Raw genomic sequence first — 24,077 nt, 5'->3', positions numbered from 1 at the left:
TAAGTTTCCCTCTCACCACTCATTAATTGCCCGTAGCTCTTCATCTAAGACTGAAGACCTGTGAGATTTGCCCCATCCACATTAGCTTGTCAGCGGTCTTGGCCTTGCTTAGACCTTGTTTGGACAACTATACTGTTGAGATATCAGGGGTACAGCTGCCTTGTCTGATCTATAGGTTATAATCTCACAGCAGATTTCCAGGTCCTTTGGCTCTCACGGTTTTCTGCCTCCTCTTCCAAAATGTTCCCTGAGCCTTGGTTGTACGGCTTGTGTTGTAGATATACAATTTCTCCCCACTTGGTTCAATGAGAGATGAAAAAGAGACAATTATTTCCCCTCCTCATCATTGGTTTGTATAGTCGTTGGTGTTTATTTTCTCTTCCCAGACCTTGCTCTTAGCCTGAAAAAAAAGTGGGATGGAGGGAATAGAGAGGAAAAGAATGACGACTGCGTTCTGGCAGAGGAAGTGCTTGAAGCTCTTACAGGTACAGCCGTAATTCCAGGCAGTTCTCAAGCAGCCTACTCACAAGACCATGTGGTTGAAAGGCCTCACACAACAAGCCTGTTGTGAATTCCCAATTAAAACTTTTAGCCCCTCAGCTGAACATCTTCACAGCGTGAGATGCTGGGGGTCGGTAACAGGTGCCCTTGGGTCCCTTCTCCATCCACTCTTCTACACCACCTTCTGTGATCTGGGCTCCTCCCTGTACAGAGAAGTATTTCTGATTTGTCACAACAGGTCATTTCTCTGCACGGATTCCTGGCCACATGTTTCACTTAACCACGTTATTTTCTGAGAGGTTTAACCTACGCATAGTACAACCAGCCTTATCTGGTCTAGCTAATGCATTTAATACAAAGCCTACTATGCAGAAATTAGTACTTTAGGTGAAGTCATTCCACACGGGGCATAGCAAATGTCTTCAATAAAATAGGGCTCTGCCCTCACCCAACTCCACAATGAGTGAGATAAAATATATTCTAGCAGAAGTATTAAATAACAATATTATGTGCCACGCGATTGAGAACAGGACCAGCAGTGACAAGAAGGAAGAGGCCAGTACAGGCCACCAAAATCAAGGACAAAGGAGCCTTTGAATAACAAGTGCCTAGAGTGACTTTGAATTGCAGTGACCTTGTGGGGGTTAACTGGTTTTGCTTCTTGCTGCCATGTTGTTGGAGGTTGAAAGAATTGGCTCTTGTTGCCTTGAGTACTTTACCAGTGTGTGTGTGTGTGTGTGTGTGTGTGTGTGTGTGTGTGTGTGTGTGTAATATATTATCTCTAGGTTGTGATTCTTGATTCTGAAAGAAAAAGCAATATGTTACCTTTGCTTTGATGCAAATGAGCAGCCCTGTGAGTGCAGAAACAAAGCATGCATTTAGAAAAGGGGAGCAGGGGCTGGGAAGATGGCTCAGTGGCTAAGAGCACTGACTGCACTTCCAGAGGCCCTGAGTTCAAATCCCAACACCCATACGGCAGCTCACAACTGTCTGTAGCTCTAATTCTAGGGGGTCTGATACCTAGAGCAGGCAAAACGCACATAGAATAGGGGAGTGGAAGGAAGGCAGACAGGGCTGGGGCGCGTCAATTCTTACTCCACATCAGTTCTGTGGAAGGCATTGTTGATGCTGGAGGTTGAGCAGTTTCAAGCTGGTAAAAGTCACTGTAGAGCTCTGTGTTACTTTGAGTGGGTAGGCACGCCAACAGAAGACCCAACCTTGCTGAGCTCTGTCTACCCCTGGACTTTTTGTGCATCGGGGTGTGGGAGAGAGAGAGAGAGAGAGAGAGAGAGAGAGAGAGAGAGAGAGACAGAGAGAGACAGAGAGAGACAGAGAGAGACAGAGAGAGAGAGAGAGAGAGAGAGAGAGAGAGAGAGAGAGAGAAACGAACTGCTTTCACAGAAAATGTTGAAAGGAAAAACTTGAGCCCATGCTCACTCTCTAAAGCGAATGTGGTTGTCATGGTTCTGTGGGGATAAGTGTGGAACACTGTTGGGCACAAAATAGGTGATCGATCATTTAATATCAATAGACAACCATGGAAGAGAAGGACGGGTAGAATAACTCTTAAGACCATGACCTTGACTTCTTATAATATTATCTTTTAAAAATAGAGAAGAAGAGGGATAAATAAGGCAGAGTGTGTCTTACTTCTTTGACTCTTCTGGATAGAGCTTTGGTCTATGTTCATGTCTGATGCTGGAATCCTCCTTATGCCTTGTCTGCCTCCGAAATTCCTTTCTGGATACAAAGCTCAGAGCAGGTGGACCATGAAGCTTTGCTTGTTAGCGGCAGTGGGAGGGAAGGCATGGATGGCCTTAGCCCTCAACGAGAAGTTAGTCCATCCTATTCAGGACGGTTCCCCAGGGACTTCCCTTTGTGCACACAGAGAGGTGTCTTGGATCTAAGGCAGAAAGCTGTTATGAAAGGGTACCAGGCTTCGAGACTTAAAACAGTGTCTTCTTCACCAGAATTCTTCCATTCTCACTGTGCCCCGATCCCACTCACTTTGGTTCTAGGACCACGACTACTTTTGACATAGTTTATGAGAGGGATCCTGTAACATTTATACTTGTACATCTGGAATATATTAGTATGCTCGGGTTCATCCCAGCTGCCATACCTGGCATAATTCCTCCTTCTGTGGCTGAACAATATCCCATGGAAGTGTGTACCCCATTTTCCTTGCCATTCGTGCACGTTCAGGTGACTTCCATTTCCTGGTTACTATGAATTATGCTAAAGTGAGCACAGAGGTACAAACACCTCCTTAAAACCCTGACCCGAATCCTTCAGAACACCTTCACAGAGGCAGGTCACTGTACGTGAAGCAGCTCTACGGTCAGCGTTTGAGAATTGCCAGTTTGCAGTCTTAACCACAGTTTGCAAAGGTTCTCTCTTTTTCATAGCTTCCTCTCAATTACCCTCTTAAAAAAGGTTACTACTGAAAAACCACATCTCATTGTGGTTTCTATTTACATTTCTCTGGTGGATCAGTGATCTGGGGGCCCCTTTTTGTGTGCCTGCCTTGAGTCCTTGAATCTTCTCTGGACGAACATCTCTTTCTCCCATGTCTGCCTCTTTTTCCATCGGTACAGTAAGATTCGCTTCACTGTTGAATTGTGGGTCTTGCTTGTATTTTTGATAGATTACGCCTTTACCAGTTGCATGTCTTATAAGCATTTCCTCCCATGTCTTAGACTGCACTACCATTGTGTTGATTGCTTTCTTTGCTGTGCGGAAGCTTGCTAGCTTGATGCGTTCGACTTGTCTATTTTTTGCTTTTATTGCCTAGGCTTTTGGGGCCATATCCAAGAAATTGCTGCCAATATGTTGATGGTATTGATTGTAGTGATAGTTTCACAGTGTAGACCCATTTCCAAACTCATCGAGTTGTGTACATTAAACAAATACAGCCTTTTGCATGTCTTCATACCTCAGCAAATTGGTTTAACGAAGCAGTAATAATAACAGCATACACTTTAATGTGTGATAAATGTTGAGAAGTCCTAGAACCCAATACTGAATGCAACCTAGGATCCCACGCAATCTCACTGCCATGATCCATGTCAGTTGCTGGAAAAGACCAAATATATATATATATATATATATATGTGTGTGTGTGTGTGTGTGTGTGTGTGTGTGTGTGTGTGTGTGCGTGTGTGCGTGTGTGTGTGTAAGTGTGTGTATATGTATATGTATGCATACAAGAGAGCTGTGGTCTCTTCGGTGTCCTCAACCCTGCCTCAGCTGTAGCAGTGACCTGTATGTGGAGATCCCAGCCACCCAGAATTTTATCGACAGTTTTCCATAGTGTCAAGAAACTTGCAAAGCCCAGTTTTATGGTCCTCTGTGTATGATCAGGATGTCCTTGATGTTTTTATATATCTCAGTTTGTGACATGCTAGTATGTAGTCCAGGGCTGGGTGGACAAGTCAATCTCATCTCCAATTAGTAGTGAGTTGATCCGAGATGAATATGACATCATGCTGTCTGATCTCATTAAAATAAAGAATAAGAGGAACATAAAAGCATATTCAGACCTATCTGCATTGCCTTCTGTTTTGAGACTTACTGCTGTAAGAAGCCATGGCTCTGGAAATCCGCAGTGTCAGGGTGAGGGAGAGGGAGGAATGGTGAGAAGTACTAAGGAGTGAGGCAGAGAAAATGTGCGTGTGTGTGTTCTATTGTCAAATGATGTGTAAATAGTATTTGCTACAGATGTATACCCCATATGGTTAATATATGCCCTGTATGCTTTACGTTGGGGACAGTCAACATGAGTGTAGCATTACACAATGTGGCTGACAAGCCTGTGTAGTAGCTCACCAAAGCTTTCATCCTTTCTCTTAGGAAGGCAGGCAGTTGGATCATAGTTTCAGGCCACTTGACTTTAGGGGGAGCTGGCCACATGTCTACATTTTAGTCAGTAGAATGTACTGCAGAGACGGAACCCATCAGCTCCATACATGGTAAATAAATCTTCGGTCCAAGATCCTACATTCTGTTTCTTTACATACCAGCATCAGGACTGGTGAGAGTTCGGGTAAAGGACCTGCAAGTGAATGAGGGCCCTGGGAGGAGCCTGGGCCTCTGAGTGCTTTTGTGACCCGAGGGTCTCTTCTCAGCCCAATCCCCCTTGCCTCCCAACATGCACGGCCCCACAATGGACAACGATGCACAATGGCTGTGTTGTGCTATGGAATTGTGGTTCCTGCCTCCATCGATGAAGACCGTGAGTGACAAAGCATTTTGGGTGACATGAAACAAAACACAAGCGTAAATTAGAAATATAAAAAGAGTAAAAACAACGTATCCTGTCCTGTACAAACACTACATTTTTGTAGTGCTGAGCAGAAAGCCTGAAGCCTTCTCGGTCTTCCTCTTTATTGGGTGAGTGTAACACTCTCCTTACCTGCTCAGACATCAAACTTAACTTAGTGAGTCCTGTGTACCCCTCCCTGGCCATCGGGACCTGAATCCAGTTGTAGCCCCCAAACCGATTCCTGGAGTTGTACAGACAACCCCAGGGCTGAGAAGAAGGAGACATTTCTCCTTGACCATTCCCCCTCAGTCACACTTACCTATGACTGAGTTCCTTGCCTGTTTTGTAAGTCAGTCCTCACCCCCAATGTGAGTTCACTGTGTGGTCTTCTTTTAGCCCTGGGTTATTTGATTTTCTCCTGTAATTTTCTCCCCAGCACTTTCCTATTTAGTTTTTATAGAATTTATTTTTCCTCTCCTAAGTGTAATTTTTTTTGTATCTATCTTATTTGAATTTCATTTCATGTAATCCCGTCAGTGCATCCAGGCCATTTTGGATGCTAAACGTGTTGTCTCTTTCATGACAGCTGGGTATTCATGGTGGAATATAAATATATACTTAACTCCAATGTCCACAACACTTAGAAGAGTAAAACTCTGAGTAAAAGCCAGGAGAGGAGATGGGAGCTGTCCACAGCAGGGCTCTAATTGGTGCTTGTTCTTGGATCCTGACAGCTAGAGTGAGGGAAAGCTGGCATTTGGGACAAGCCCTCTGTCCAGCTGCCTCACGATGCCTCCATCCCTGTGAATCTTCCTCCACCTCTTTCTCTGCAAAGCTACTTTTCTTGGTCTATGGTCCACTTGGCAGAATTTGGCTATTGACTGCCCCCGGTTGCATATTTCCCCCTTTTGAGAGACTGGCAATGACTATTAGGAGTCCTTCAAATAAGAGAGAAAACAGGAGCAAGAGATATCAAGAGATGATGCAAGAAAAGGGAGGAGGGAGAGGAGAGATACAAAAAGAGAGAGACAGACACAGAGAGGGGGGAAGAAGGAGGGAGGGAGAGACAGACAGAGACAGAGAGGCAGACAGACACACACAGAAAGGGAGGGAGGGAGGGGGAGAGAGAGAGAGAGAGAGAGAGAGAGAGAGAGAGAGAGAGAGAGAGAGTACTCATTTGGGTCCAACTTGGTCAAGCATCCTATAACTTCTCTAATAGATTTCAAAAAAGAAAGACAGGTATATAAAAATGAGGCTAATGGGCTCTCAAACTTGTGAGTAAGAGAACCATTTTTATCAGCTACATCCCAAAGATGTTCTTGTGGCAAAAGACGTGAGTGACTTAAAAATATCAAATGAAAAAAAGAGAAAGGGGGGTAAATGGTTATAATTTAACTCCCCCATGCCTAAATTCTATAGTTATAACCACTCAAAGACTATAATGACACCATTAACTTATTCTCTTCAATTCAGTCCAAATATGCATGTATGTGCACGGATACACACACACACACACACACACACACACACACACACACACCTGTATGATGCACATAGAAACATAAATACACAGTGAATTCATACTATAGGAGGGACCAGAGCAGCCTTTGTTTTGAAGAGGTTTCCAGTTTCTGAAAATGGGCACACACACACACACACACACACACATACACACACAGTGTAAATGGTCACTGGAGCACAAGGAATAATGAGAGACAAATGTGAATGGCAGACAAAGCTACAGTCTGGTGACAGGGGCGTTGCCGTTGCTGGAGTGACCATGAGAAGCATAGGGGTCTTCCGGGAAGGATCAACCTAGAATTGCTGGAACATCAAGAAGAAAGCCAGGACAGGAAGCAGGGAAGCAGGGAAGCAGGGAAGCAGGGAAGCAGGGAAGGGTAGGTTTTCAAGAGTAATAAATCAAGACATTAGCCTGAGGACATTGGAAGACCTCTGAGGGGTTGTCAGGAAGTGAATGACATAGCCAAGCTTTCAAGTGAAGATGGCTGAGCAGACATACAGGGAACAGGTTTAAGATGAAGACAGACTAGGAGTGAGAGGGGCGTGTAGGAACTACCATGGCGATCCAGTGAGAAGATGCATGGGATCTATGAACTGGGGTAGAAAGGGCAACAATACAGCACCCAGTTAGCTAGGAATCCAGCAGGTCACTAGGGATATTTCCTATGTATCACAAGTAGGACTAGGTTACAGATGAGGAAACCAGCTTCAAGAGTTGACTTTTTACCCAGTTCAAGGTCTCCCAGTCAGTAAGTGGCAAATGCTATCCTCAGAGTCAAGCCTGGAAGTGATCTTTGGTAAATTTTTTTATTGGATATTTTTTATTTACATTTCAAATGTTATTCCCTTTCCCGGTTTCCTGTCCATAAGCTCCTTATCCCATCCTCCCTCCCCCATCTTCTATAAGGGTGTTCCCCCACTTATCCACCCACCCCTTCCCGACTCCCTGCCCTGACATTCCCCTATACTGGGGGTTCCAGCCTTGGCAGGACCAAGAGCTTCTCCTACTAGCACCCATCAAGGTCATCCTCTGCTACATATGCAGCTGGAGCCATGGGTCTGTCCATGGTTAAAAGTCTTTGGATGATGGTTTAGTCCCTGGGAGCTCTGGTTGGTTGGTATTGTTGTTCTCATGGGGTTGCAAGCCCCTTCAGTTCCTTCAATCCTTTCTCTAACTCCTCCAAAAGGGACCCCATTCTCAGTTCAGTGGTTGGTTGCTAGCATTCCCCTCTGTATTTGCCACGCTCTGGCTGAGCCTCTCAGGAGACAGATGTATCAGGCTCCTGTCAGCATGCCCTAGTGACTGGGTTTGGTGGTTGTATGGTCATTAACCACCAGTTCAGTACTTGAGCTCTGGACATGGGGAAATGCAGGTGAGAATATTTAAGAGGGAGTGTTAGTGGATCCAGCCGCTGCTCCAGTGAGTGGAGGACAGAAAATATCAAAGAGAACTAACCAAACATTGAGCGCAGGACTCCAGAGTGGGGCTCGCAGAAGGATTAGATTTCCATATTAGAAAAAGCTCTTTGACAGTCCTTTGACACCATGGCTTCTAGAACACTGGCTCTTCCACAACCCGCAGCCAGTCCATCTCTCCATCTCTTTCAGCATGAGCCCCTCAGCCAGTATTTCCAGCTGCCTTCTTGACTGTTGACAGTCCATCATCTTCCATAGGGCCAACTCTTCACTCTGCAACAGCTCTCAGCTCTCCAGCAAGCATTCGGTGCTGTCTGTGAAGATCAGCCAGTGTCACTCAGCCTTGCTCACCATCTCTTCACATCAGCTTTCCCCTCTCTAATTGCTCCTAGTCTCTACTCCAACCCTAGCCATCCGCCCATCCTTGCAAGTAGCTTTGAACATCAAGGTCCTGCGGTCGGAAGTTCCTTAACTGGGCAGGCTGTCCACAGTCCACAGCGCCCTCTATCCCTGCTTTTCTTCCTCTTCGCTTAGTGGGGGACTGGAGGGAAGGTGGATTTTTTTTTTCCCAAAATGAGTCTTGACCTATTTCGATACATTGTTTAAAATTTATTTGTGGTACAAATTTGTTTTGTTACTTTTTAATCTGTACTGTATCCAGGGAAAAAGGTTTGCTTGTTAACAGTAAGAGAAGGACTAAACTTCTCTCATCCTTACCTCAGGACAAGATGAAGTGGGTTAAGCTTCAATCAACTCCATCTTAATTAGCCCCCAAATGAGGCTTCCATTTCTCAGCCTCAGCCGGTGAATTGCTGCATTTAAAGAATAATTTAAGCATGGCAGAAAGGCAGAAATTATTAATATCTCAAAACTCGGTTTTCACCCGGTATTACACACGAACAAGTTTTAAGGCGTTAGCAATTATATGATTGCTTTGTACCTAAGAGGTTTGGGGAAAAATTAAATGTACACTACAAATTTAACCCCCATTTCCAAAATGTAAGTATGAAAATGTGAGGAAAGCCAAGGGAGTCAGGGCAAGAAGCAGGGTGCTTTGCTTCCTTGGAGTAATTTCTCCTAATCTAATATGTAGCACTTGTATAACTTGGTCCATTTGTGACCTCCATAATAATGTCACAGTCTTCCCCTGTGAGAAGAGAGCATGGCCCCTGAGATGCTGGCACCTATTTCTCTCTTGGTTTAGGAACTGGCTTTGTGGCTTTCCTCAGTGTCTCATTCAAACTATATGCATAGCTTCAGTAAAGCTTCAAACCCCAAAAGGCAACAAAAGCCCATGACTAAAGAGGCTTTTCCGAACACAGAATAAAACATGAATCTACACGTGAGCAAATTAGAATCTATTTTTCAGTGTTCTGCCCCAGTAGGAGTTGAGTGAAGAAAACAATTTGTGTGCTCTAAAATGATGGAATATTTCTTTCACCAGACACCCCTATGTGTTAGCGTGCACATATTTCCCTTATTAAGTGATGGCCTCATTCTGGGGGGGGGTGGATTTCAGTGTCTTCTTCCTGGAAACATCTGAGTATATATACCAAAACCTAAGAAAGTCCACATAGTATTTTTGTGCCAGAGATGCTCATAGCTTATGGTCTGTATATATGTACACCTGTACATTTCCATGTGTATGTGCATGTGTCTTTTTAATGAGAATGAATAAGACGGAGTTTATATCCTTCAGTGAATGTGCCAGACCCTCATTTATGATTACTAGAACGCACTAAATTCCCGGAGTCTCTGCCATGCTTTCTACCCCTTATGAAGATGTTATTTTTCTTCTTTTCTAAAATATACCATCGGGGTAAGGTGCCAAATCAACAGCCCAGCAGTCAGGAAGCTGCTTTTTAGCTCCCATCCTGTAGTACTCCCCCTGGGCTTCTGTGCCAAAGCTGGCTGAGAGCCCTCTAGTTGCAGCTTCCTATTTAATTTGGCTTATACTGTCTCCATGCTGAATCACTTTACTAGTTTGGGCATGAGTACATACTGATCTTGTATATCAACACAAAAGTTCACACAGGCATAGCACACCCACAGACTTAAGCACAGTATGCATGTATTCTATACCCCCACACATAGGAAAACACGTGCATATATACACCAACAAACTCAGGCATGCACACACGCACACACACACACACGTCTACCCACAAACTCAGGTGCACAAATCTATGTGCATACTTTATAGCCCCATGTATATACAAGTTTGCACGTATGTATAACAGAAAATCCAGCACATCCACACTCCATACCCATACACATACGCATATGCACACATACAACTCAAGTACACACACATGCTACATCATCATGATTATACAACCATGGGTATATGCATGCACATACAAGTATGATTCGCAGCTATCCATGTATACATATGTATGCACACACATGTACAGGCATGAAGACGTGTTCACACACCCTCATCCTAGCCCTTTTCTTCTACTCTTTCACTTTCTCATTTCCTCTCTCCTCATCAACGTTCCTAATACTGAGACACCCCCCCCCATGGTATAGTTCAGAACTGTTATGAATACGACACCTCTCGTGGCAAAGCCTGGATTTATCTTTTCACAAGTGAATGAGCGGTCCTGTGCACAAGATGTGGAAGTTTTTCATAACCTGACTGAGCAGAGGAAACATCAAATCATTGAAGCTTAACCCTGAGGAGGCGAGGGCCGTGCTGGCCTTGTCTTCTGACACTGGCTGCCTGTGTTGTAATAAGCGAGGGGCATGGAATTGAAGGTTTCACGAAGCCTTTTCTCCATCAGCAGGAGTGGAACTGTGTGTAGGGATTTCCATGTGCCCCAGATCCTTTTTCTCTTTGGCTCCTTTATGAAAGCATCTTGATTTTTCTTGTTCTAGCACCTAAGCCAGTCAGGGTTACACTGTTCTTTGTAGCTGAGGCAAGGGTGTTTCAAAGTTGCTCCCTTGAATGCCAAGAAGGAAGTGGCGTGTCTACAGGGTCTTGGTCCCTCACCAGATCTTTTGCTTCTGTTTGTTAGGTGTCTTCTCTGCAAAGTGACTAGAAAAGAGAGAAAGTTAGAGCAAGTGGACTCTGCCTCTTGACTCAGTTACTCAGTTCTGTGTGTCCCACCTTCTTGTTTTGAATCTCTGGTCTCTGAACACAAGATTTTCTCACTCTCAGTATACAGACCAAAACCTGTTATTCACGGGTTAACTCTGAGCTACAGCTAAATGTGGTCATGTAGCAACATCTGTGTGTCTCATACATGATGGTAATTCCCATATCATTTTCTGTTTGGTTTCCTTTGACGTTATTTGGTGCTTGGGATTGAATCTAGGTATAGGTAAGTACATGTTCTAGCATCAGGCTACACCCCCAGTATATTTTGAATTTTATCCTTGCATGTGGGTTTTCTCTCTCAGTTTCTTAAACTTGTGATGGAGTTAAAAAAAAAATGACTTGTGATTTATACCTGGGTTGATGTGAGGTTGTCTACATTGTTTCTGTTACCATGATAAAATTTCCTGATTAAAACAATTTAGGGGATAAAGTGTTGATTTTGGGTCATTGTTCCAGGTTACAGTATGACAGTAGGACAGCATGACATTGCAAGCAAGTCACGTAGCAGGAATTTGAGATGACTAGTCACACTCAACCCATAGTCCAGAAGAGAGGGACGAATATTAACTCACATACAACTAGCTTTTGGGTCATATTCCATACAGCTAATGGCTCAGGATCTCCTGTCTAGAGGATGTTACTACCCACGGTGGGCACGTCTTTCCACCTCGATTAATATAACCAAGTAATAGCCATAGACCATGGATGTGCTCACGGCGAAAACCGATCTAGGCAGTTTCTCATTCGTGTTCTCTTCTTGAGCGACTCTAGATAGTATCAAGTTAACAGCCGAAAGTAGCCATCACAGATGCCATAGTATGATGCCCTCCTCTATGGCGTCTTTGGTGACATTGTGTGTAGTGACAGTGCTTGATAATGCGGGACTGTGAGACCGCTCTGCATCCTGACTTCTAATTCAGATTTTACAGTGTGCTTCTTCCCTACATTTGGAAAGGGTTTACTATGAGCAGTTCCCTACACTGCAACAATATCAGCCTCACGTGCCTTGTGTTTACCTCATCTTCTGGCTATATCAAGAGGCCATATGGAGTGACTAGCCTACACCAAGTGTTGTTGTATGGATGAGATGGCCATATACTGACAAGCTCACCTAACAAGCATGTTTTTCAGCGTGTGTCTTCGTCATTGAGTTGTGTGTGACTATAAAAGGAAATGGCTTTTCCTACAGTCTGACAAATGAAGGATATCAACTTCAGAGGTAAACATTTTAGCAGACGTTTCCTAGGCTCAAAACCCGGGAGGCTGTTAGGGTTTTCTCTACATCCTACATCCACCCTTTCTCTGCTCCTAAAGCACACACCACTGGACCTCGTTCCACTGCCCCACAATGCAGCATCTAAGGTGAGATGTGTAGGATCCCGAAAGCTTGACAGGTGAGGAACGGCTTCCAAGATAGCTTATGGGGGTGCGAATGGGTGTTCTCTGTTCAAACCTACTCCTCAGCTTTCTAAACAGAAGACTCTGTCATTTAGTTAATGAGACTCAGTGTGAGATTCTGGATACAGAGAGAGTCGGGATATATATATATATATATATATATATATATATATATATATATATATATATATATATATATATATAACCCTTGACCTCAAAGATCTGTAGTCTTGGAAAGGAAGGTTGGGAAGATGTACCCGGAGTGCAGAGTACAATGGAAAATGATGGAGAGAGTTAGGATGAGGAGACCTGGAGGAACTCAGCTTGGCCCGATGGACCAGGAGAAACATGTTGTTTTGACAATGGAGGAGGATTGGTCAAAAGAATACAGTTGGGATGATGGGTCCAAACATTCCTGTGAAAGGAAATGACCACCCATTTCTTAGGGTATTTTCAGGGCATCTTCACTGTTGCTGTTGCTTCTAGGAGCCTGGATGAGAGAGGACTAGTATACAAATAGCATACCTGGTGTAGGCCAATCACTCCTTTCTGCCACAGCAGCCCGTTTTCAGATGCCTTGACCCATAAGCTATTTTGACTTTATAGTTCCAAGTACAGAAATCAGCCACAAAATCCAACCAAGATCTTTCCTATTAAGAAAGCACATCTGAAGGTACTATGGTTACAGCCATTTTAAATTCCCAATTAATTTCACATGCTTTCGCATACAGAGTCTGTGTAATCAGCATAAGTGAAGTAACTTCACGTTTGTTTGGTTCGTTTTTCGGCTTGTCTGTATTGATTTTTCAGTCTTTCATTGGGACTAGACAATTAGGTCAGGCTTGCTAGCCAGTGAGCTCCACGCCTCCCCCCGTCCGTGTCACCAAACTTCTGAGATTACAAGCACATAAGACCATGCTTGACGTTCCACATGGGTCCTGGAGATTGAACTCAGGTCCCCATGGCTATGCAGCAGCATTTACTTGACTAAGCCATCTCGCCAGCCCCTCCATGCCCGTAAGCACGGAAGTCCCAGCCGAGTATTTCTAATGGGATGGTTTTGAGGAGGGAATATGAAAGCCCAGAGATCAGACACATCTTTCTTGTTGCTGGAACTGAAGTGCGGGGAGAGAGAGCTTTGAGTGAAAGAAAATTCTCCCAGCTGTCGCACAAACCCACAGTCAGTCAACACCTTGTGCTGCCAGCTTGGGGGTCCTGCTGGGCCACACAGGAATGTGACAGACTCTTCCCACCTTCGCCCACAAGCACAGAAAAGCATGGAGGTCCTTTAGTGAAAGCGGTGGATCCTGTCATGCAGCCTTGAGTACAAGACCCACGGGGTCAAGGATGACGGGAAGGCTGTATTTGGAGGGTCCCAAGGCATCTCTTTAGCATTCTCCAACAATCTGCTCCTCTGTCTGCTCTGGCTTTCATCTCCTACCTCCCCTTGTCCTGTCGTGTCTGTGAAATACACATCACTCCAGGGCCTTTCATCTGAGAGCTTCCACCAAGATCCAAGTTTTCATCAGCAATGGGCTGATGCCAGTTGGAATTAACAGCCACTGCACTCATCATCGGCTTTTCCTGTCAATATTTATATAACTTCTAGATTATAGCCCTTTGGGGCAGGGGACCCTTAGAATGCACTATGTGCCAGGGGTAAGAAAGGTAGGAAAGTGATTTTTTCCACGTAAATAAATAAATAAATAAATAAATGAATACTGTGGTTTATTTATGTTTTTAATAAGTGAAGTGAGTTGACCAGCTGCCACTGAAACTGTCAAAAATAAAATAGAGCTCTTGGCTTCACTTGAATCCCTGGGAGTCCAGTGGCCAGCAAGGTGGGTGTGGAGAGACCTGTTCATTGTGTAAACTCCCTTAGCAAGCCTTTACCAGGAGACTCAGATTGCTAGGAAGCCCTCCGTGTTATCTGGTGAGTAACATTTACATGCAGCACCATTTAGTCAGCTTTTGCACGTTGTCCCGCACTACCCAGACCACTCAGCCGCACGGTTTTTAACTTGCCCTTCGATTAGTATTTTGAATGCTGCATAAGCTCGAACCCCAAACGGATACCCCTTCCCTCATGTGAAATTCTCCGAGACGTCTTAGAAAGAGGTTGAGCATAGTCTCCGACAGCCTGAAATAGCCCGAGAGTCGCGTCTGGATGACGTCATCAGCGCGTTCTTCGTGCTCTGAATTATTTGCCTCTGCGAAGGCCTATCCATGGTAGCTGGTGTCTTCTGCTATTCGTCTTTTTGGAGGTTTTTTTTTTTTTTTTTTTTTTTTTTTGGTTCTTTTTTTCGGAGCTGGGGACCGAACCCAGGGCCTTGCACTTCCTAGGTAAGCACTCTACCACTGAGCTAAATCCCCAGCCCCTGGAGGTTTTTTTATTAGTAATTCAAAAGTCCTTTTTTTTTTTCTGGTTCTTGAGGAAGCAGGATTTTTCCTTCCTGGCTGATGGACTTAGTAAAGGAAAGGAACGTGACCCTCAGAATGAGCTCCCGACGGTAATGAAAGCTGTATGATTGGCAGGCTCCGTGACTTTGGTGAGCCTCTCTGAGTCTCAGTTTCTGGATCTACAAGTGGGGATAAAAGCGAATAAGGACTGTCATGTCTGTGGGGGCAGGAACTGTGTCCACTGACTCACAGACACTCCCCTAACCCTGTTCTAAAACAATATAGCATGCCCTAAGTTGGATTCAAAGTATCTAGGCCTGTGTTTGTAAACTGACTCTCTGACTTCTTATGTTTCAAGATGTTACCATCATTAAGTCTCAAAAGCATTTTTAGATTATATCAGTGATCCCCCCCCCCAGGTCTGGATCAGTCTAAAAGTCTGAACATCTAGCATTCCAATAGTAACTCGATTTTCGATATCGTATTTTAATTATTTCCTGACCCAGTGAGACACGTTGGTCTCCCCCATCATAACGTAAGGACTTTTAAACTCTGTCTCCAGAGAAAAGCACACAGGGGCTGGGACCAGTTTGCTTTGGTGTGTTTTGACATTTTTTTTTCTGAGCAACTCCACTCTCCACATCCACACCTCAAGGGCCCATGTAAAACAGAGGCCAGCTCATTGTCTGATAAATTATGTCCTATTCCTGAGCCTCAGAGAAAGGCTAGTGAGGGATGAGTCACAGTTGCTCCGTGGCTCAGTCCATATCTCCACAACAATGCCCTCTCCCTCAGGAAGACGGAGCACATGAAGTCACTGAGAAGAGTCTCAATGATCACACTGAGGACAAGTGTTGGTGATATTGCACAGCCCCAGGGTCACCTAAGCCTGTGTAAGAAACAAGACTAACCTTGTAGTTTCCTAGACAAGACACGTGAGGATTGGCCTCTGAACTCTCGTGTCCATTGCACAATGGAAAAATATGAGTTTATAGATCAGGATTTATGTAAATTTTAAGATAAGCCAATGTTCAAGCATCGTCGAGCGGCTCCAGTTAGGAAACTATGTAAACCACATCTGCAGTTCGAATCTTCCCCCCCCCCCCTTTGTAACCATCTGCCAATCTGTTTACCAGTGATGTTTCAACCTCTCTGAATTCCAGCTTCTTTAATCTGCACCATGGTGAGACTCCACCCCATTTGATCTTATTTGCATACGAGTTAAAGACAAACCTTGTGAAACACAGGCTATCGGTGAGGAGGTGTCGTCCCCAATGAAATCCTGACAAGAGTTTCTAGCATTCCCAGTGTGGGGGCTTGTAATGCCTCTTTACACAGTACAGCATCCTGAAGAAAGATGGGAGGGATTCACCAAAGAGCGTAGGAACGGGTGGGAAACACAGTGATGTCGAAGAGAAGAGGGGAGCTGTGAGGTAGAGATCCCATTGCTAGTGAATCAGCTTTCCAGGGAGATTTGCACTGGGGCCACTTTTTGAATCGGATTGGCCTACAAGCTTATGAAGTCCCCATGATGCCATGTCCTTTCCTTGGATCGTTCCCCCTGGCTTCAGCGACATGTCTCGAAGGACTAAATAGAAAAGATGCTCTTTGGGGGCAAGAATTAAGATTTTAGGACAGCTCTTGGAATGGGGAAATGCCCTAAGGGTTTGAGTTCAGATACTTCTCGAGACCAGAGGGAAGCTTTGAACATCTGGAGCTGGGTTTCCAGAGGGAGGGACTGTGTTTCTGAGGAGGGACAAGGTGAGATGAATGTTAGAGTCGAGAGTGAGTGCAGAATGAGAGGCAGTAATTGTCTGACTATGGCTAGTGTAGAAGCGTAGTGTTCTAACTAGCCAAAAGTATAAAATCCAGCAACCAGAACATTTGCAGTAGGCTACGCAAAAGAAAGCTTTTAGCCTGCCCCAGCAGGTATTTACAAAGCAGGTTCTCAGTCAAGTGGAGATGGCATTGCCCACTCCCCACCTCACCAAAGACCTTGTATCCAGAGGTGGTTTTATTGTTGTGTTTGAATGGCAAAGTGTTACTGGCATCTAACAGATATCCTTCTAAATGACCTGATGTGTACATGTCAGTCCTTCAAACCACCCCTCACCTAAGGCAGAAAAGTCCTGGCCCAGAAGGTCATCTATGCACGTTGAAGACCCTTGCTCAAAAAGTTTCTTATACTGAGTTCCTCATGTCTTGGTAGTACGGCACAGTCAGCCTCTGTTCCTGCAGGCAACATGTCTATGGGCCCCACATTCATGGATTCAACCAGCCAAGGAAATGGAGATATGGAAGATATAAACATCTTTACAAACTCCACAGAGTGATTTAATACGTGCAGCCCTTTCGTCATTGTGTCTTCATAAAATATAATACAACTACTTGTGTATTGTTCATTCTATATTAGGTATGGCACATGATCCACCAAGGACACCCAGCATCTGCAAGGAGGCCCACTGGTTTTGGGAAAACATTGTCATTGTGTTTGAAGGTAGTGGGCACCCATAGATGTTGGACTCCCAGAGAGTCCCTGGAACCAGTCCCCCACAAACTATGACTAATGATTGCATTTTCCATAAGGGATAACTGTCCTTCAGTAAGGGACATTCTGCATCCTGACCATCTGATGAAGCCCCACATCTGGCCAGTTTTCAAAAGCTTGTCTGTTGCAAAGTATTCCCAAGTCCCCACAGGGAAGGCATTACCAAACCAGTTTTCCACAAAGTGACTGACTCTGCATGTTACCAATGTTCCAAAAACATGAAGAAGCAGCTTCTAACCTGGTATTTTCCATATGAATTAATTTTTAGTGGAATATTACTACCTATAAGCTAATAGCAGACTTAGTTAACCTTAAGTTTGATAACAAAAACAGTGAAAAATAAAACTGACCCAAGCCTATTTAATATATGTGTGCATATATTATAGACATATGCATATATTATGAAGATATATTATGAATATTATGAATATATGCACATTATGTGTGTGCATATATGTATATATACACACATATATATGTGTATATGTATATGTATATATATATATGCAGAAAAAGAGAGAGAGAATAGAAGAAAACATAGTGACAGAGAACCCAGCTAGGCAGTCTGATGGGTGATGAAACCAAAGAATATTCTAGTTCCCAGTTATAGATGGAATGACAAGTCTAAGAGGTCTCATCTGTATGCTGGGATGTGAGTGCAGCCTTTTCCTTGGAAGGAATTCAGTGCATTTGCCGGAGTGAATTTATTGTGGATACTTAAGTGAGTCTCCCCACCCCCTCTTATAAGTAAGTAGTTATAGCAGATGCTGGTGTCTGATTGCTGTATTTGTAAACGGATTCTGTTCGCCTGCGTTTTTTTTCCTCCTCTGAAATATTGCGTTTATTTATCTCGGTGCGTCTTCTTAGGCAGCGCATTCAAGAGAGAGCACAAGAATAATGTATACTCTCTGGTTGAATGGGAGGCCATAATTTAAGTAGAGGTATTGGGCTAATATTAGCACTTTTGAGTGAAAGTGGAAGCTTGGAGGAGGGGGAGGTGATTTATTGTTATTTACATGCTATAACATTGCTTTAAACTCCCTTAGTTACTCGCATGTAACATGCATTACCAAGAAGAGAAAGAAGCTGAGTGTGTGCTGTGCTAGGACGAAGCCTACAGTAAACTACAGCAAATGGCATCTTAGTGGAAGCAAGCACGCATATTTAGCATAGAAACCCGTGTTTTAGTTGCCCAATTACTTAACTTTTAAAAGCATGTTAATACGCCAGCTTTCTCTTAATCTGATAGGCTGTGAGATGGAGAACCTTGCGGGCCTGGAGGCCTTTTGTTCATTATTTGCTTGACGTCACTCCTAATTTTAAAATTGGTTCCTATGGTCCATTATTATCATTCAGGAAAGTTTTATAAGTGCATTGTATCACTGATAAATAGCGGTGAAGCATTTCAGAGTGGTTTTTTTTTTTTTTTTGGTTTTGTTTTGTTTTGTTTTGTTTGTTTGTTTGTTTGTTTGTTTTGTGCCAAAAACAACTAAAAGTCACGGGCATTAATTTCAGCATCGCTGTTGCGACAGAATGCCACAAATGTTGGCTTCAAAGTGTACACATGGGGTTGGGGATTTAGCTCAGTGGTAGAGGGCTTGCCTAGGAAGCGCAAGGCCCTGGGTTCGGTCCCCAGCTCCGAAAAAAAAAAAAAAAAAAAGAACCAAAGTGTACACTTATTTGTTTGGTTAGTTGGTTTGGTTTTTTGGAAACAGGGTTTTCCTGTGTTGCCCTAGCTATCCTGGAATTCACTCTGACCAGGGTGGCCTCGAACTCACAGAAACCTACCTGTCCCTGTCCCCTAAGTGCTGGGACTAAAGGTGTGCGCCACTACTCTGCCCTCCCTGGACCTGCAGTGTGCACAGTTAATGTGGCTGTGCTTCCGGGGGCAGAAGTGGACTTACACAGGCCAGAGCCTGAGATCCAAGGGTGTGCTATTCCCTTTCAGTTTCGACAGAGAAAACTGCTCCCTTCCTTTTGCTAGAGTCTACCGTTGCCTGCATCTTTTGGGCTGAAGCCCCTCCCTCCATCGCTTAAACCAGCAATGTGAAGACATTTTTTTGGCCTTCTGTTATTAATATATTCTGTTTGAATGAAGCTAGGAATATTTCTCCACAGAGGAAACTACCTGGATAATCCGAGAGAATCTCCCATCTCTAGCAGCAAGACCCATGAGGCTAATCAGTAATCAACATCAGAGCCCCTGTTGCTATTCAATATCACATATTCCCAAATTTACAAATGAAGAGGTGGATATATTTGGGAGTTCATTATTCTCCCTAGCAAGCCTTGGATCCTATTTCCAATATGACTGGAGAGAATGATTTTCCCCAAATCAGATAAATACATTTCATAATGTTTGGGGAGCCATTACCTGTGACTGCTTTAGCTCTGAAATTAAATTAACCCAGACACAAAATTCTCAGTCACTCAATTCACTCAAACAAACACACACACACACACACACACACACACACACACACAGAGAGAGAGAGAGAGAGAGAGAGAGAGAGAGAGAGAGAGAGAGAGAACATATAAAATTCCCAAAGAGGCCAAGGAGATCTCGCCCAGGACCAGTAACTAGCAGTAGAAGTCGGTGGAATCTCTCCCCTCACAGCTTCCAGCTACCAGGCCCCATGTGTCACCCTGTAGCCTACATGGCTCGTTCAGAGAAGCTCAGCTGTGTCCTTCTGGCTTCCCTCAGGCACTGATTCCTACAAGCAGACAATTACTGGTGTCAGCAAGCATGTGGCTATGGCTGGCTGCATGATTAGCTGTTAATATTTGGAGAAAGGAGTCACGAGCCCCATCCCTTCACCTATCGGAGATAAACCACTCTTTGAGTATAGTCGCTCCGGCTGCCTGATATTAAGGATGCTGTGTGGTCATGAGGAGACATTGCTTGTTTTCAGAGAGAGATGGATGGAATGGAGGAGGAAAGAAATGGAGAGTGAGGAAAGGGAGAGAAGGAGAGAAGTAGAGAGGGGGCAGGGAAGGAGGGAAGGAGTGAATGAAGGAGGGGGACCAACAAAGTGACTCCAAATTTATTTTTAACAAAAATTTATGGACCCCGTTTGATTACAAAAAAGTAAAGGAGACAGGACTTGCCTAGCTTTGTGAGTTCTTACATCTGCTTCTATTTAGGCCTTGGGTCTTCTGTTCCTTCCAGTGTGGTTCGGCAGGGAAATAAGGCAATGTCCTTGGAGCGAGCATGATGAGGCAGCCAGCTACAAGCCTCTTTGGAGCCAGAATGACAGTTTGGGACTTCTTTATCCCTGCAGGACTTGAGCACAGTCATCCCCGCATCTGTCGTTAAATACACACGAGGTTGTGTGTTAAGTAATTATAACTCTATTGGAACGCTAGTCAAGAATTAGGCATCTTTTTAGTCGATGCCTTTAAAAGCTCACTTTTAGCCCAACTGTGGACAACAGCCCACTCAGCACAGAAGAGTGAGTGGGCGGCCCTTCGCCCAAGGATTATGGATCCTAGCATCTACATGGAGAATAAATCTCGGGTGCCCTACCAGAGTTAGCCCACCCGGATCCTCACGCCATGGCACCCAGGTTTTATTCAATGGGGTTCTTGCTCTGGGGGTTAGGCTCGCTTCTTCCTAAGACTTTATTCTCTATATAGCTCTTCTGGCCCCTCCTTCCTCCATAAGTGCATTCTCAACACGGCCACGAGAGGGCGCGAGGTACAGCCAGATCAAGTCTCAGCTCTCCATGTCTCTGGGGATAAGATGGGAGGGTCCTTGAGTAAGGAGAAAATCTTTCCACCAGTGGAACTCAGTTACATTTCTTCTTCCCACTGCCCCTTTGGTTGCAGTCCCAGACCTCTCTGTGTCCTTCACATTTGTTGGGGGATTCTTCCTCCTCCATCCGCGTCCTTGTGAGTTCCTTTATCTCAATGCCCTGTCATCTTAGATGCGTGTTCGTTTCCTCCCTCGCTTGCTCTTCCGGTTCTACTTCGTAGTGCAAGCATGTAGTAGGTGCTCAGGAAACAGCTACTGAATTCATGAAGGACTATACAAAACCAAGCGTCCCTGTTTTCAGAGACCTGCATACCTTACTCAAATATCCCATTTCTGTAGTTGGAGTGAATCCCCGACCATCAGGACGCTCAGGGCCTCTTCGGCGTTCGGTTCACCCTCACACTGTGCCTTGTGCTTCCGTCTTATATGGCAGTGGTTCTCTACCCTCCTGACGCTGCGTCCCGTCAATACAGTTCTTCATGCTGTGGTCACCTCAGCCACACAAGTATTTTTATTACTACTTCATCATGACCGTTACTTTTGCTACTGCTCTGAATCATAATGTAAATATCTGTGTTTTCCAGAGGCCTTAGGTGGCCCCTGTGAAAGAGTTGTTAGGCTCGACGGGTGGGGGTAGGGTGTCCCAACCCACAGTTGAGAACCACTGCTATAGGGCCTGCACCCTCTGCACAAAGGTAAGCCCTTCAAGCTAGAGGTTCTTTCCTTAGGTTATTGGTGGGTCCTAGAGCAAACAAATTGTTTGTTGCATGAAGGAACGAATGGCTAAGCGAAAGCCAGCCAGCAACATTGTTTTAAGCACCTCCTGGTAACTCCTCTCAGGGCACCCTTTCCCATGTGTTTGGTCGTCTTCTCTCTGTCTCATACAAAAGAGTTAGTTCCCAGAGTTGAGGACCGCAAATAACTGCTTCATTGCTGTCCCTAACACTTGGTAGAACACTGCCACCCAGGACAAGCTCCATAAATATTTGATGAATGAATAAATCGTAAAGAAAACAAGCCTTCATTTACCAAAACTGGATATGTGCCTCACTTGGCAGGCACACGAATATAACGTAAAAGGCAGTGCCCAGGCCGGCTGTAAACCAGTGTTTAGGTATCCCAGGGCAACAGTGAGAATCAAGTCCTTTAGATTGTGCAGGTCATAATAGGCTTCCTCCCCTCTCTGTGATTGACATGGGGTGGGACCTGGGCTTCTGGTAACCTCCCTTTCTTCTATTCTTTCGTCTCATTGCATCCTGTTTCATTGATACACTGATACCTCTGCTGTTACCCTGGCCAGACAACTTCTTACAGCATTGCAGTAGGGCTCTGGTGTGACTTTTCTTCCCCAGTAGTGGCCTGATGAATGGCTTTGGAAAAGAAGCTTTGAGGAGAAAATCCTGTTTTGTTTTGTTTTGTTTTGTTTTGTTTTGTTTTGTTTTGTTTATTCAGTGTGACTCAGAGCAAGCTTCTTAGGCTTTCTAAATCTCCTATATAAAACAAAGGCTTTTCTTAAGCAGGCCCTGGGGCCTGGAGAAATGGCTCTGTGGGTAGGAACCACCCATTGTACTTGCAAAGGACCAGAGTTCGGTTTCTAGCTCCTCTGTCAGGGGGCTCACAACTGCCTGGACTCATTTCACATCATACTCCCTCTTCTGGCACTCACAGGCATAGCACACACACACACACACACACACACACACACACACACACTCACACAGGCACACACACACACAAATGACATCCTTTAAAGTGTGTTTAAACGGACTTTATATTGTTTTTACTCGTTCATTCAATGAACATTTTCTGAAGACCCACTGTGTTCTGTGGACTACCTAGTATGTATTACCTAAGAACAAGTACTGAGCTGAATGCCTCTAGCTTTCATTCCTGTGGGGCAGAGGAAGTCTGTAGGGCAAGGAGGAGAAAACTGTGGAAGGCATTTTCAGTACGTGAGAGTGCTGCTAAAGTGGGGTTTTTAAGACAAAAGGAAGAAGTAGACTCCAAAAGGGAGGATACCACTCAAGGAAGACAACATGGAGGGGGCAATCCTGTGCTCCTCCGTTGTTAAGCTTAAAACACTGAACATACCCAAATACAAGGGGTCCTGAGGAAAATGCTTCAGGCCAGGGTCCTTCAGTCCCCGGGATGGGCAATGCTTGGTGGTTTAGGGAAGCCAAGAAAGCTTGGTAGGGCTTGCACAGGAGAGAAAGCATCTCCAAGGCGCCAGTGAAGGGAGACTGCCTCCTTTCAATAAAGCTCTCCAGCAAGACCCAGGTCCATGTCTTCATATCACCATTCCTAATACCATGTAAGTGTCCAATAAATTCAAAGTTTCCATTTCACACTCCAGTTTTCCAATTAAGAGGACTTTATTTATTCTCCGGTGCAGTAAAGGCCACAAGCAAAGTTGGGTTCCAGTAGTTTGTTGCGTTCAATGCTAATTCATAATTCACATTTATCACCAATCACACATTCAAACAGAGGCACAGAAAATTGATTCTCGGTAACATCCAATAATTCTTTTTATCTGCAGCCTAATCGAGTGGTTTAGTCTGGGTTGATGCTGGCACAGCTCCCATGATAAGGAGTCAGATGAATTACGTTATTTTAAAGGAGATTCTTGGGGCTAAAATATCAGGAAGAAAACCATGTGTTTTTTGAAGACAGATCACTTGATGTGATAGTGCACACCTATAATCTCAGAAATTGGAGATGGGTGAAGAGATGCTAAGTCAGTTGGATTGCTGTGAATTCAAATCCAGCGTGTGCTACAAGACAAAGACCTGCCTTTAGAAGGAAAATAAATAAATAAATAAATAAATAAATAAATAAATAAATAAATAAATAAAAGAAAGAAAAAGAAAGGAGTATGTGTGCCTGTGTGTATGCACACACACACACACATGCACACACACACGCACACATGCACACACACACACATGCACACGTGCACACACTCACACAGATGGTTTCCTTGCAAACCTCTACATTATAAGTTTGTTTTCATCCACCCAGAGTGCTAGTCCGACCAGTAAACACTAAATGCTTGGCACTCTGCTGCAGTCCACGGTAACACGTTAACTGCTGATTCATTGTCCCCCAGATTTTGCAAACCCTACAGATAAACAGCTAGAGCTTCTCGACGTAATCCTACCCTCACAGACACCGC

The 24,077-nt window shown here is 44.4% G+C and overlaps 1 protein-coding gene and 1 long non-coding RNA gene across 15 annotated transcripts in view; one reads left to right on the top strand and one right to left on the bottom strand.

Moving 5' to 3' along the window:
* The window catches only part of Tenm2 (teneurin transmembrane protein 2), a 1,136,292-nt gene that overhangs the window by 602,153 nt on the left and 510,062 nt on the right, over positions 1-24,077 (top strand).
* Positions 16,568-22,026, bottom strand: LOC134480777 (uncharacterized). 2 transcript variants are annotated; one of them, XR_010055591.1, is made up of 2 exons: positions 21,935-22,026; positions 16,568-20,457 (listed from the first exon to the last, which is right to left on the bottom strand). It is a non-coding gene; the product is annotated as an uncharacterized LOC134480777 (long non-coding RNA). The 2 variants fall into 2 exon arrangements; XR_010055590.1 differs by having other exon boundaries at positions 21,219-22,014.

This window comes from Rattus norvegicus, chromosome 10 (genome assembly GCF_036323735.1).
Source record: "Rattus norvegicus strain BN/NHsdMcwi chromosome 10, GRCr8, whole genome shotgun sequence".
Classification (NCBI taxonomy): domain Eukaryota; kingdom Metazoa; phylum Chordata; class Mammalia; order Rodentia; family Muridae; genus Rattus; species Rattus norvegicus.
Note: the sequence above shows the minus strand (reverse complement) of the source record. Positions and strands in the feature narration are given on the sequence as shown.